Genomic DNA, 14,027 nt, shown 5'->3' with positions numbered 1-14,027 from the left:
TGTTGATGACTTGATCATTACCGGGTCGAACACTAATGATGTTGTCGAATTCAAAGAACAAATGAAGAAAGAATTCGAAATGAGTGACTTGGGATTACTTTCTTACTAGCTTGGAATCGAAGTTTCGCAAAAGAAATGGGGAATATCTTTGCGACAAACGGCTTATGCAAAGAAGATTTTAGAGCAATTTGGGTTGCTGGATTGCAATCCGACAACGTCACCAATGGAACCTAAGTTGAAGGTTAAGAAGGATGAAGATGGTGAAAAAGTTGATCCAACTGAATATAGGCGAGTGGTAGGTTGTTTGAGGTACTTGACTCACACTCGACCAGACCTGTCATTTTCGGTTGGAATTGCAAGTCATTTCATGGAGGAACCAACCACTTTGCATTTCCAAGTTGTGAAACACATCTTGCGATACGTAAAAGGAACCGTTGATTATGGAATCAACTATGGAAGAGGTCGTGAAATTGAAGATTTGATTGGTTTTACCGATAGTGATCTTGGAGGTGACCCTGTTGATAGCAAGAGCACAAGTGGAATGATTTTCTATCTGGGAAGGAATGCGATAACTTGGCAATCCCAAAAGCAAAAGACTGTTGCTTTGTCCACGTGTGAAGCCGAGTTCATGGCAGCTACAACAGCAGCATGTCAAGCCATTTGGCTTGCTAATCTCGTGAAGGAGCTCACGGGACATCATATTATGCCTATCACCTTATATGTCGATAACAAGTCAGCAATCGCATTGATGAAAAATCCTGTGTTTCATGGTCGAAGCAAACACATTGACATTCGTTATCACTTCATACGAGAATGTGTTGAACGTGGGAAAATTATAGTGGAATATGTCAACTCGAAGGATCAACGGGCGGACATCTTTACAAAGGCTTTAGCATACGTGAAACATGGTGAAATGTGAAACATGATCGGAGTGACGAATCTCGAGCCAAGTTAGGTTTAGGGGGGAGAATGTGAGTGTAAACCTACTTGGGTGTGAACCTGCCATGAGTAGCTGTACCACCCTCTTTTGTTGACAAATGAATGCCTCCTTTGTTGACAATAAGAACTCAAATGGCAACTTCGTATGTTCACATAATGAACACAATAAATGGTAGCAGTAGTAATTGTAGGCTTGTTTAAGTATAAATAGAGGCTCTAACCTCAGTTGTAAGACACCACAAACAGAGAGTGTAGTGTGTAATACTTAGAGTGAGTATTAGAGGATTGTTTCTTTTTCTTGTAATATTGAGCGTGTAAGCTCTTCTCTTTTGTTCTAGTTCTGAATAAAAGTGTGTTTCAACCCCAACATGAAAAACATGAAAAGCATGATCAAACACATAACAGTCTTTACCTCCGTTGCGAGTCACATTCTTGTTCTAAAAACTTTTTAGAACAAGACAAAGATGACAGGGGCAACATCATCGAGACCAAACTACCCCAATTGACAACTTGAGTTGTTGGTCTTTGAGACTGTAAGGTGACACTGGCTGCTAAATATTCCATTGATCACTATGAACTAGAATCTTGTCACAGAATCCAGTTCCTTGGTAGCAACAACTCTTTTTGGATCTGATAGCTACTTTTGAGCATGCTTTCACTTTAATTTATTGAACACACTTCATCCTTCCTTTGGAATTATAGGTAATAAAAGAAGAAGCGGTGATGGTGGAATATTGAGATGATGGAATTAGCGTGGGTAACTTCAAATCAGTATGAGCATCAGTGACAACATTGAAGTCAGCTTGAGAGATAAACAACCCAAAACATGTTGACTTTCTTTTAATCCCATGCAAACAGTAGCCATGTCCCATTTATGTAATTGCAGAACCTAGCTTCTTTGTAAAGACTCTCAGTGAGAGCAGCAACATGAGAGAAGAGATGTGATAGCAGAAATAGAAATGTAGTGTCTGAGTCCTAAAAATCAGCATGAAACAACAATGCTTTCTTTCTTTTCAAGCCATTTGAAACAAGATATACCTATAACCGATGCCTTCAACTTACACTCATGTGAACATTTTTTGTGCCATGTTGACAAGAATACCCTTGACTGATAACGCTAGCAAGGATTACGACAACCATGCATCTTGTGGACCATAATACCACAACTTTTTCTAGCTTTGCTCATCAATTCTCTTGTGGGTTGTAGTATCAGTCAATAAATAAAATCGCACATCCCTGTAGCACTATGTGCACCTTATTCATTAAAGGAGTCAAGCATGTATGCAAATCTACATGTTCCCTACAACCAACCCACATGCATGTTCTTTTGTTCAAGACCACCCTACATGAACATGCCTCCTTTTCTAGAATCAATGAACAATATCTGAGGTTGTGAAAGAAAGAACATCAACGATGAAGAGTTAATGCTAACAAGAATAGAATTGGTGAAGTTTCATGAAGTTGGGAATAGAGCCTGAGGAATGGATCTAGTGAAGTCAGCATGAATATTATCAATTAGTTTGAGACAAAACTGAGAGCATCAGCATGAACCATACATCAGTTTGTGTACATGTGAATCCTTCAGCATGAGAAACATTAAGTCTAGTTGCATTTGAGTCCAACAGTGCATCTTTTGTGTTTTAACAAACATACCCACGTGATGACCTGAGCTCCATTCCTTTTTCTTGTGCCAACTGGACGAAAATACACTTTGATTTACTTACTGACACAAGCCACATCATTATGACCAAAATGTTCCTGACTAATATCTTCTATAGAGAACAAAAGTGGCAGGTCAAAGAGTCATCAACATAAATGCTTACCAGACTTGACCAAATGGTTAACAGCTACACATATATCAAGGTAAATTTGATATGGTTGTCAGCAATGCTTCATGATCCCACATCAGAGAGAGTGTAGAGGACAACATATACAAGCAACACCAAGAGAAGTTGCATTTACAATTATAATACTCTTTTTCAAATAATGACTGAAATGCCCTTGCAGCATTTCACATGTAATCTTCTTGAACTTGAAGCTACACAACTACAATCCATGCTTCTCAACATTCCTCTTTTTCTAGTCCCAGTCTAAAAATTTATGCTTCAAATATTTTTTAAGCAAACTCAAATGTACTCTTGGTCACATCGGCATGAGAGTCCACTTGGCACTCTTTCTTTTACCTCACATTCACGTACACATCACCGTCTTTGTATAAACGAACCATCCTAATAATATTTCATATTGTCAACAATAGCTCCTGTCACCATGCCACTTAAAAAATTCTAACCATAATACCCTTGATAGTATGTATACTTTTACCACCATCTGAGGGAGAGTTTTTTTTTTTTTTTTTTTTTTTTTTAACTTCAAACCAGCACACAATGTTTTCAAAAAATAAAAATTGTACACAAAACTAAAAAAACAAATAAAAGGCATTAAAAAAACTTTACATAAATAATATATAGAGTAATCTTACTTTTGCTCAGTGAGTGTGAGAAAGAGTGACCGCCAACTGCGAACCAAAACTTTAAAAGATTCCGGTTCTTTCTCACATCTTCAGATTTTTGCAATTGATTTTTAGATACCAAAAGAAGATTTGTTTTAGAGACATTTACCTGGTGATATATGTGAACAGAAGAATAACGAACACACTGTTTCAGTGTCTGAACAAATCTTGAAGAGATTCATTTTAATCTCACTTCTTCTATAGATTTCTGAAAGAAGGACGTTTGCTTCAAGATTTTTGAACCCTTCTCTTATTCTCCTTACTTTTGAAATTTTTTGATCAGATTTAGTATGACGAAAGTTTCTTCTTCTTCTTTCGATTTTCGTGGTTTCGAATAGGGTTTGAATTTCTGAATCTTCAACAGATCTTAGAACGAAAGTTCTAGCAACAATGATAACTTGAATGTATCAGAAAACCCACTCTGATACCAAGTGAAGGTTTGTATCGATCGGATACACTCAAGTATGAGAAACAACGAACAAACAAACAAAGTAAAGATTAAACAGAAAACGAAGAACACGAATGATCGCAAACATATCTTTCACCAAGAAATGAGTTGTTTTCACCAACAAAACGAGTTATCAAAGAGACAGTCACCAAGACGTTCACCTCGTTTGGGTTTCACCCTATGTTGATTATATACTAATCTATTCTAGTGAATTTCTTCAATAAAGGGATTATATCTAATCTATATATAAACAAATATGGTATAAAAGGAATGTAACAAATCATATATTCTCTAGATTCGGATATCAGCACCAACACATCAGACGCTGACCAGAGCATCAACTTCAGGGAATCTCCCTGATCAGGGCATCAACGTCAGCATTTAGGAGATTAGCTTCAGCTTCAGCTTCAGCAGATAGTACCATCAATGTATCAGTGTCCAACGTATCACCTGATCAGTGTTTTATCAGTGTATAACCATTAGTGTCTGGACACACTGATCAGTCTTCGGTAGATGGTGTCTTCATGCCTTTGGTGTTTATAGAGTCTCCAGGGTCTTTCAATCATCAGGGGATGTTCTTCAGTCTTCGACATATGAACTTCCATTAGCATATCTTCAGATTAACTACCTAATTATAACTATATTGTATATATTTTGCATCATCAAATCTATACAACTAAGTGACCCAACATATAACATATTATTGCTATACGAGTTAATCGATTGGCGTAAGTGGGATTTATAGTTGAAATATTGCTAGACAAGTTACTAAATGTTAGAGTATGTGTATATAGTTGTTTATTGTCGCATACGTGGTGTAGTTAGCTAATAGAGATACTTATAGTTGATTATTGTGATAAGAGAGAGAGAGAGAGATAGAGAGAGAGAGAGAGAGAGAGTCTTAAATTGTAGCTGTTTATGTTCAATATACTAAATAATGAGTATTTGATGGTAATATTTAACGAGTATTATATAACGATAATTTACGAGTATGAAATACCACATAACGAGAACCTTATGAAGATATGTAATGAGTTTAGTGGGCCACATAAGAAATATCTTGTGACAACACCCAACGAGTAGGGTGAGACGCATAACGAGTACTTTGTGGCAATATCCTTTGATGATAATTGATAACCTATTGTTGAATCTTTGTATAAAGGGTAGGTTGAGGAGTCGTAAAATCATTGTCGAAATTTTTAGTTGAAATAATGGTTTAAATAGCTATAATACTACATTCGATTATTACTTATCCGAATTATTGTAAGCAAGTTATATTGATTTATAAATAGTTGATGAGTAACTATTAGGTCATATTTAGTAAAATTGAGCAGTTAAAAATTATTATGAGTATATGATTGAGTATATCGAGTTTCATAATGAAAACTTTGAAACTATTAACGAGTATGTCAAGAAATAGTTTAATTGAGAATTGTTGAGTATAATGAGTCTTTATCGTGCGAATTATGGGGTATAATAATTCCTTGTGGTGCAATTCATAGAATTGACGAGTGTAATTAATAAATCTAGTTTGACTGATTATTGACTAAATTTTAATGACATTAAGAGATGGATTTATGAAATAATAATGTGATTATAATTGTTGTTTTATGTAAATATACATGTATGTTGAGTAGGTTACTCACTAAGCTTTCATGTCTTTTGTTATTTTTGTTGTTGTTGTGTGTGCCTTTTAGGTAAATCTATAAGGAGCGAAGAATAATATTAAAGATTGGTAATGCATAGCTCGGATCATTGTTGTAGTTTTATTTATATGATCTTTTATTATAAATTCATGTATCTTGTTGATTAACATAACGTACATCGAGAGTTTTTATAAATTTAAAGCGGAAATTTTGGGTGTATTTTGTGTTAAAAAGTCGGGTATTACACATGCATTCCTATATACATACTTGACAACCAAGCTATCATACTCTACCATATTCTAAGGGATAGTATAACTCACTTCTTTGAAACATAAGATAAATCCACTTCCAACTTCTCCAAATATTCTCTTGGATAACTCCAAATCCTTCCGTGCCACCACATATGACATTCATATACATAAAACCATTTATATTAGTCCTAATCCAATAAGAACTTAATTAAGATTTTAGACAAAAACTCATAATTTGAGTAAAACTCTATATTGAACAATCTTTCTCCAAAACCTTGTCAAACTGCTCTAATTGAGCTACCTAACACACGCTCTAACTAGCTCATAACACATAAACATGACATCAAGATTTTCCATTTCTAGGGTTTCAAACCCTACAATCAAAACATGGATTTTAACCATTAAAACTCTGTAAAACCATGGATTAAGCTTCCAAACACTTAACCATACATTAATAACAAGCTGATAAGGCTAATCATACATAACAAGCTTAATCTCACAAACCACCATTAAAGCTCCAAATATCTAAAAGATGAAGAAGAAGACTACCTTAGGGGATTGGATTCTTAAACCTTGCCTCTAACAAGCTTGATTACCCTAAGAACTTTCCTCAATATTGAAATCGTTAAATCTACTCTCTCAAGGGTGTGAGGTTCGTTTTAGACAAGAATGAGCTCTATACATAGATTTATCCTGACTCGTAACTACACTATGGCCAGGTTCCAATGCGTCGCATTGATTTAAAGACTTTGTGGTCATCTTTTCTTTACGTCGCGGTGACCATTTCTCCATAGAAACCTACTTTTCCTACTACGTCATGGTGCCCATACACCACGCCATTGAGCAAGTATGTTGCCTACGACTTACGACGGGAATCGATCCAAATCACCACTTTGCCACCATGTCGCAATACATTCTTCACCGCGCCATGGTGAGGCTGGAAATATCCATTCCATTTCCTTTGAAATGCCATTCAACTTTAAACTTATATCTGCTGATACAAGAAAGTGACCATCGACAGCTAAGAAAGGACCCGAAAACCCAAAGCTTTTGTGAACCTGGAGAGGAGAATATCGAAGATTGTAAACCAAGAGTCGAACCCGAAGACAAGGAAAAAGTCCCGAACATATCTTTTGAACATGAAGATTGAAACAAGTTACTTTTACTAACTATGCGTGTAAACATTGTATTATCTAGTGTACCTTTTAGAGTCACTGAAGTCTGTCGCTTTGTAATAGTTTATTATTTCTGTATAACTTTTGGACCTCTATAAATAGAGGGTTCCTCTTCATGTTTACAGACCACCAAGAAATACCAATTAAGATCTTATCAATTCAAGATATCCCCATCTCTATATTGTCAAAGTTATCTTATTGATACTTTATCCAAGTCCCTTTTCACTTAAGTTGTTCATCATTTACTAACATGGTTTGAATGCAAACCATGTTACGATTCAACTAAGTGTCTACTTGTTTATTCTTATTTATATAACTTGTTGCTATTTACATTCCTTACTTTTCTGCAATATAACTTTTATTGTTGAGCTAACAAAAGATACATTGAGATTAACTTACATTTCCTCAATATATTATCTCGTTATTATGTTCTTCTCTCAACAATTGGTATCAGAGCCAGAGTGGTTGCTTTTTAACTCCTTTCATAAAATCAAAGCTTTTTCTTAAAAAATAAATAAATAAATAAATAAATAAAATAAACACTGATTTAAAAGGCCTTCTATACCACTAAAGCTCATTAAATCAAGGAAAAATGACACAAGCTTATTCTTTAAACATTTCAAACTGTGTTGGAGGTTCTAATAGAGCTCCAATACTTGTTACAAGTGAACATCATCATTGGTCCCAAAGAATGGAAAGATATTTAAAGAGACTATGAAGAGATGTTTGGAGATCTGTAGAGGAAGGACCTCATGTCCCCATTCTCACTACCATTGTTGCTGATGGTGCTCAGACAAGACTTGGAGATGGTCAGGCGGCCATGAACGGACCCACCAGCTATGATCTCAACAAGATGGAGAAAGATGCAATTGCCTTCTATGAAATTTCATATGACGTTCCTCCAGACAACTTTGATATCATAATCAACTGTACATCTACCAAAGAAATTTGGGAAGTACTCAAAAATCTCTAGCAAGGTTCTAAACAAGCACAAGACAAGAAGCTCACCACTGCTCTCAACGAGTTCACCAACTTCAAAGCACTACCCGGTGAAAGTATTGATGACTCCTTCAATAGATTTAACCTCATAATAATTAAACTCTCAAATGTTGGTACCGTCAGAAGAAACCATGAAACCAATATGCAGTTCCTGAATGGGCTAGGAAGACATTGGACGACTGCAAAAATGATAGTTCAAGGCGATAGGAAGATCCAGACTCTTTATCTATTCAAACTCTATGGTGAAATGCCCTAGCCCTTGTCAGTCAACAGTTCAATCGACTCCCACCACCCACTTTTTGTAAAAATCAACAATTCACTAGACCAAATTTCAACAAAAATCAAAATCCGCAGAACAATCATCAACGATATCCCATAAATCCTCATCACCAACCTCAGCCTCAGAACACACCTCTGATGATTTCTAATTATAAATAAATTCCGCAGACAAACAAAACACTAGAATCTGGTACTAATACCGAAGACAACAAGATAGAGTTCTTATCTTCCACAAATATCACAAGGAAATCACTTTTCTAGAGACTGCAAAGCAAATGTGGTGAAAGAAAAAGCATTATATCTTAGAATGGCTCAAAAAATGGAATATAAGGAGAAGGAAAAAGTGAAAGCATGTGTAGCTCAAGTTCGTAGGGATCATCAGGTTTGGTCTTCGGGTGATGAAGATGAGGAGCATGACAACAAAAGAAAGTGAGGAAAGATATGCATGGTTGCAACAAGAGAATAAGATGGCTCAACCAGTCTGAAGAAAAACTACTGGTACATGGCAAGGGAAGGGACTCTCAGCATCGTTGAACAGGTAAAATTTATGATTCGGTCTAATAACTATAGCATGCATTATTGTGAATCTCACCTAGAAAGACTTAATGAAACTTGTGATGTCGTCCTTACAGACTACAACAAAGCCTTAGATGAAAATAATATACCGACCCAAGAGCTGTATCACTTGAGAGGAAGACTAGAAGACAAGAAGCTTAAGGTCACAATGTTAGAAAAATACTTGTTGTTAGGAAAGGATGCTAGGTTACTTAGTGAGACTCAGTTAGAAATTGCTTTCAATCAACAGGATTTAGCCCGCAAGGAAATTATACGTTTGAATCAATTAATTGAAAATTTTTAATGAAAGTGAGTCCATTGAAATTTTAGCTAATAGTGGGACTGTTGATAACACATATAATTAGGGATGGTCAAATGGCTACTCTACCAATGAGAAATCTCCTCCTCGGTTTGATGTCGAACATCAATACGTCCCACCAGACCGAACCTTTCATTACCAAGTCAATGAAAAGACTTTTCCCGAAGACATTCGATGTCACTTCAGTAGACTCCAAGACCTCAGTAAGAATTATATGATCGAGGAGATACTTCCAGAATCCTCGGGACACTCAGAAAGTTTCTTTCCTGTCATCGGTACGATTAGTCCCGAATCACAATCCAATTCCGAAGTGGACGAGGAAATTGTTGTGGAAAGACCTGAATCATTCTTAACCTTTGATGAAGGAAAAATTTTAGATGGACCATCTCAGCCCTCTAAGACAAGTCACAACAACGACTTACCTTTGACCTACTCTGCAGTACTTCAATCCTTATTTCCAACAAATGTCATCCTACAAACCCCAGTCAAGTCCACATCGACTCTTCAGTCTCTCCCACTTGAACTTGACATTAAAATCTTTGATTTTGGACAATGCTCTCAAAATCATGAACTTTATAGTTTCGAAGATTCAACAACTAGGTCAATGTCTAGATCAAAGAACCTTAAAAAGCCCCAAGTAAATGCTTTCGATGTTGTCACACCAAAACTTGAGGCAAAAATGGCTTTGAAAAATGAAGTCCGATCCCGAATTGAAAGGCGGGAAGCTGAGTAAAAAATTAAATCTTTCAAAACTCAGACCAATTTTTCAAACAAAAAGAATTTGGAAAAATCCACAACTGCAAAATCTTTTCAAAATATCACTACAGTCGATGGATCTTGTCAAAAAGCATGTACAGTGGATAAATAGTTTGAAACCAACAACACTTTACTCACCCAAAACTGTCACAACTAGAAATTCTGATGCTTTGTAAACAATTAACAAGGATAACATTGTAACTAAAACTTGAAATCATGTATGATGCTTATTCAATGACAACAAAATTCCATCAAACACTCCATATAAACGCTCAAATAGTCTACAAAAGGTTGGAAACCCTAGAAATCCCGGTTTAAGTCCATTATGGACTAGGATTTCCTTATTGGGCCTAATGGGCCAATAAACTTCCAATGTGACTATTTTAGGCTTAGAACTCTCAAATGGGCTCCCATTGGACCCACTCTCATAAGACTTAACCTTTTTGGGGCTTATAAGCCTAAAATGAACTAGTTTACCTTTAATGGGCCTTATTGGGCCATAGCAAATCCAAATAGCTTTAATAGACTCAAATCCATTCCTTTATGCTAAATTGGGCCGTGAACTACTCTAAAGGCCCAATGGGCCGAAAATTATCAAATTGGGCCTCATATTATGGACTCAAGCACAAAAGGCCCAAGCCATTCTCTTCTCTCTCTCTCTCTCTCTCTCTCTCTCGGCCCAAGTAGAAAACAAAAAAAAGAGAAATTAAGGGAATTAAGGAGGGTTAGCCACCTCCTTATTACATATTGGACTTCCATGCAAGTTCACATGTCTTCATGCATCCATCCCTTCGCCTATCTCTCTCTTCTTATTACTCACGGCCGAAGGTAGTGACACACACACACACACACATACCAAACTCCATTCCAATACTATCAAATTCTCTCAAGAACCTCTCCATTCTTCCTTCAAAATTTCGAGACTTGCTTACATGCCAAGAAGATCTTTCACTCATAACACAAATCTTTGGTAAGTGTTTACTTAAATCCAAAGTTTAACTTCTATATCTCACCAAAAATCATCTTCTAATTCATTCAAATTCATGATCATACTCCTTAGAAGCAATCTAATCCCAAGGACTTCTAAAGAAGCTTGTTAGGCCGAAAGATCTCATCATTTTCATCCTTTCTTCTTCAAAACCGTGAACATCAAAGCAAGGTGAGTTCATACCCCTCTATTTTCGGTTTTCATATGATTTATGGGGGAGAATACAAGTAAAATGTGAAGATCTATGTGTATTTGTATGTTATGTGTGATTTCTTGTGTTTTTGTGGTAAATATGTGCTAAAAATGAAAGATATTTTGAGATCTATAGTTCAAGAAGGAAAAATATGTGATCTAGGTCATATTTCACTTAACATGTCAAGATAAACTACTATACAAGCTTTAAAATAACACACTACAACATAAAAACTTGTTATTGGACTATTTGTGATAAATAAACAAAAGATGGGAAAAAAATGTCATTCACGGTTTCTACAAGGATCAAAAGGTCAAAACAGCCAAAATAAGAGCTTTTATAAATATTAGGCTTTTTAAAGGACTAAAAATGTAAATTTTAGCCTAATGGGCTAAAATTTGGGCTTTTCGGTTATTTAGGCCAAAAAATGCGAAAAATCAAATTTAAGGGGCTGAAATGGAAAGTTTTCTCAAAACAGGGGCTATAAACGTAAATAAACCTATTTCAGGGGTTAAAATGGTCTTATTTATAAAAAGGGACTAAAAATGCAAAGATTTTGGATTTTGGGTAAAAATTGTAAAAATTGCGAAAAGTGTGGATTTAAATGCAAATCTTTTAACTAAGGGGCTGAAACTGTCCAAAATAAAATTTTGGGCTTAAAACATCATTTAATTAAGTGTTTAGGCCAAAAATGTCAAGAAAAAGAGTTCAAGGACCTAATATGTCATTTTTCATAAAAGGGCTAAAAATTACCAACTTTACCAAATTAAGGGGCTGAATAGGTCAAACTAATATTTTTGGTCAATTATGTTAATAATAAAATAATTGGGTCAAAATATACAAAACTTTATAACTTATGAGTTTTAAATAGAAAAATAACTATTTTTATAAATCTATGAATCGTTATAAAACAAATTGGTGATTTTTACGACATATCGATTAAACAAATTCGCAACAATAATACTATACAAAACAAGTAAACATTCTAATTGTTGGGCTTGAGAGATTTTAATCATGCTTATTGGGCCTTCGTGACACATTAACATGACTCTTGGGCCCAACATAAATAATACATGTTATTGGGCCTCTTGTGACCCAATTACATGCTTAAGGGACCCTCAATGGCTTTGACATGCTAATGGGCCTCAGTGGCCCATTAGCATTGCTAGTAAGGTCCAAATAAATCTTATGCGAAATGGGCCAACGCGCCTTTCGTATACTCGACAACCTTAAATAACATACGTAATTAGTAGGGCCTAGTAGTCCTCTTCTCTTCGTCTGTTAGGCTTACCTTCTTTTCAAGCAAAACTAAAATCAGGTCATTAATCAAGGTTAATCAAATTCATGTGGATTAAGTGAGTAATATCGGGTGACACCAATGAGTGTCGGTCGTAGTCTGTAGTTGTAATCAAAGTCTCCTGGAGGGAGAGCGAGAGTTTGTGTATAGATCTATACGGGGGTGACTCCCCCACACCTAAGCTGTTTGCTATAGTTAGACTCGGCCAGTCTAGGGTGACAAAATCTTAAGATCAATTCCGGTGTTCATTATAATGCCAAGACAGACGAACTAGTCATTATCATGCATGGTTATAACGACTCACATAGAGATCCAATACCATCTAAGTAATCAGGGGAAATCATATTCATTCGCTGTGACGATACAATAATACAAAACAATCATAATATTTTATCGGAAAACATCGGGTTTTCCGAGGAAACCAATCTTACTCACTTGTACTTTCAAAAACTATAATACAAAACTTCTCATTTATACACGTTTTGAAATCATTCACGCATATACTTACAGGATCATCACAACATTTTCATGAAAAGTCTTATCACAGAAAATATCAGATTTTCTGGGTTTTACGAACGACATAAACTATTTTACATCAAACATACTTATGAACTCACCAACATTATATATGTTGACCGTTTTCAAAATAACTTGTATTCTCAGGTAATCGTTAGAACGAGGAAGCATCCAGTGTGTTGAAAGTTTCTTTTGTAGTTGCTAATCACCAAACACTTTATACTTTGGGATCATGTAATGTAAACCAGGTACTTGATGTAAACAATGCCAGTTTTACTATGTAATGTTTGGTGATGAATGTGTTATGTTTCATGTATATTCATTGTGATGATATTTCAATTTAAGTCACGCGAGCCTTCGGACGTTTCCGCCGTCTGGTTCGGGGGTGTGACAGGTTGGTATCAGAGCTCTATTTATAGTGAACTGGCATATCTAACCACACATTGATATGCAACTATAAACCCAACAAGGGACTAAATAACTCTGAACAAAACAAATAAAATGTGCTAATAAACACTCTTATTTGTGCGACTTAGAAAAATGAACATAATAACAAATCAAATAAGATGATTAGGGAGAACCTGATATCCCGGTTAAGCCAGGGTTGTTCACAGTTGTATTAGGAATGAATGTAGCCTGATCAACTACATTTCTTCGTAATACAACTAACACATGCCCTGGGACGATCGCGATGGTCAGTAAACCTAAGGCATACCCTATTGTTAAACAAGAAGAGCGCATCAACCTAACTTTTTATATATAAATTACAAATCTTAGGAGTAATAATAGTTTATTTATATACCTCATCACAGTCACCATGGAAGAGGAGCATCAGGGCATTCAGTTTCATCAGGTCTTAGTGGCCCACGGGATGATTGAGGACGACCCCGAGGAAGAACACGGGGGAGCACACGGCGTTGGGCCCGACGAGTACACGGACACATACTACGAGTTTGATGGGACCAATGACGATATGGAGGAAGAAAGAGGCACAGACGAAGCCTCCTTCACACCACCTACCGGCGAGACACAGCAGAACCACCCTGCCCCACCAGGAAATCCCGTAAGAGAGAATCGTTCTCCGGAGGCTGAGGCTGCCGCACTACGACAACAACTATTCGCCATGGAAGCACGAGCGGTGCAGGCCGAACAGGAAA

At 36.2% G+C, this 14,027-nt stretch overlaps 1 pseudogene; it reads left to right on the top strand.

Annotated features, from left to right (window-relative positions):
- The first annotated feature begins 223 nt into the window (after nucleotides 1-223).
- On the top strand, nucleotides 224-919 carry LOC145112993 (secreted RxLR effector protein 161 pseudogene; annotated as a pseudogene).
- The last annotated feature ends 13,108 nt before the right edge of the window (nucleotides 920-14,027 follow it).

Source organism: Lactuca virosa, chromosome 5 (genome assembly GCF_052849685.1).
Source record: "Lactuca virosa cultivar CGN04683 chromosome 5, Lactuca_virosa_CGN04683_v6, whole genome shotgun sequence".
Taxonomy (NCBI): domain Eukaryota; kingdom Viridiplantae; phylum Streptophyta; class Magnoliopsida; order Asterales; family Asteraceae; genus Lactuca; species Lactuca virosa.
Note: the sequence above shows the minus strand (reverse complement) of the source record. Positions and strands in the feature narration are given on the sequence as shown.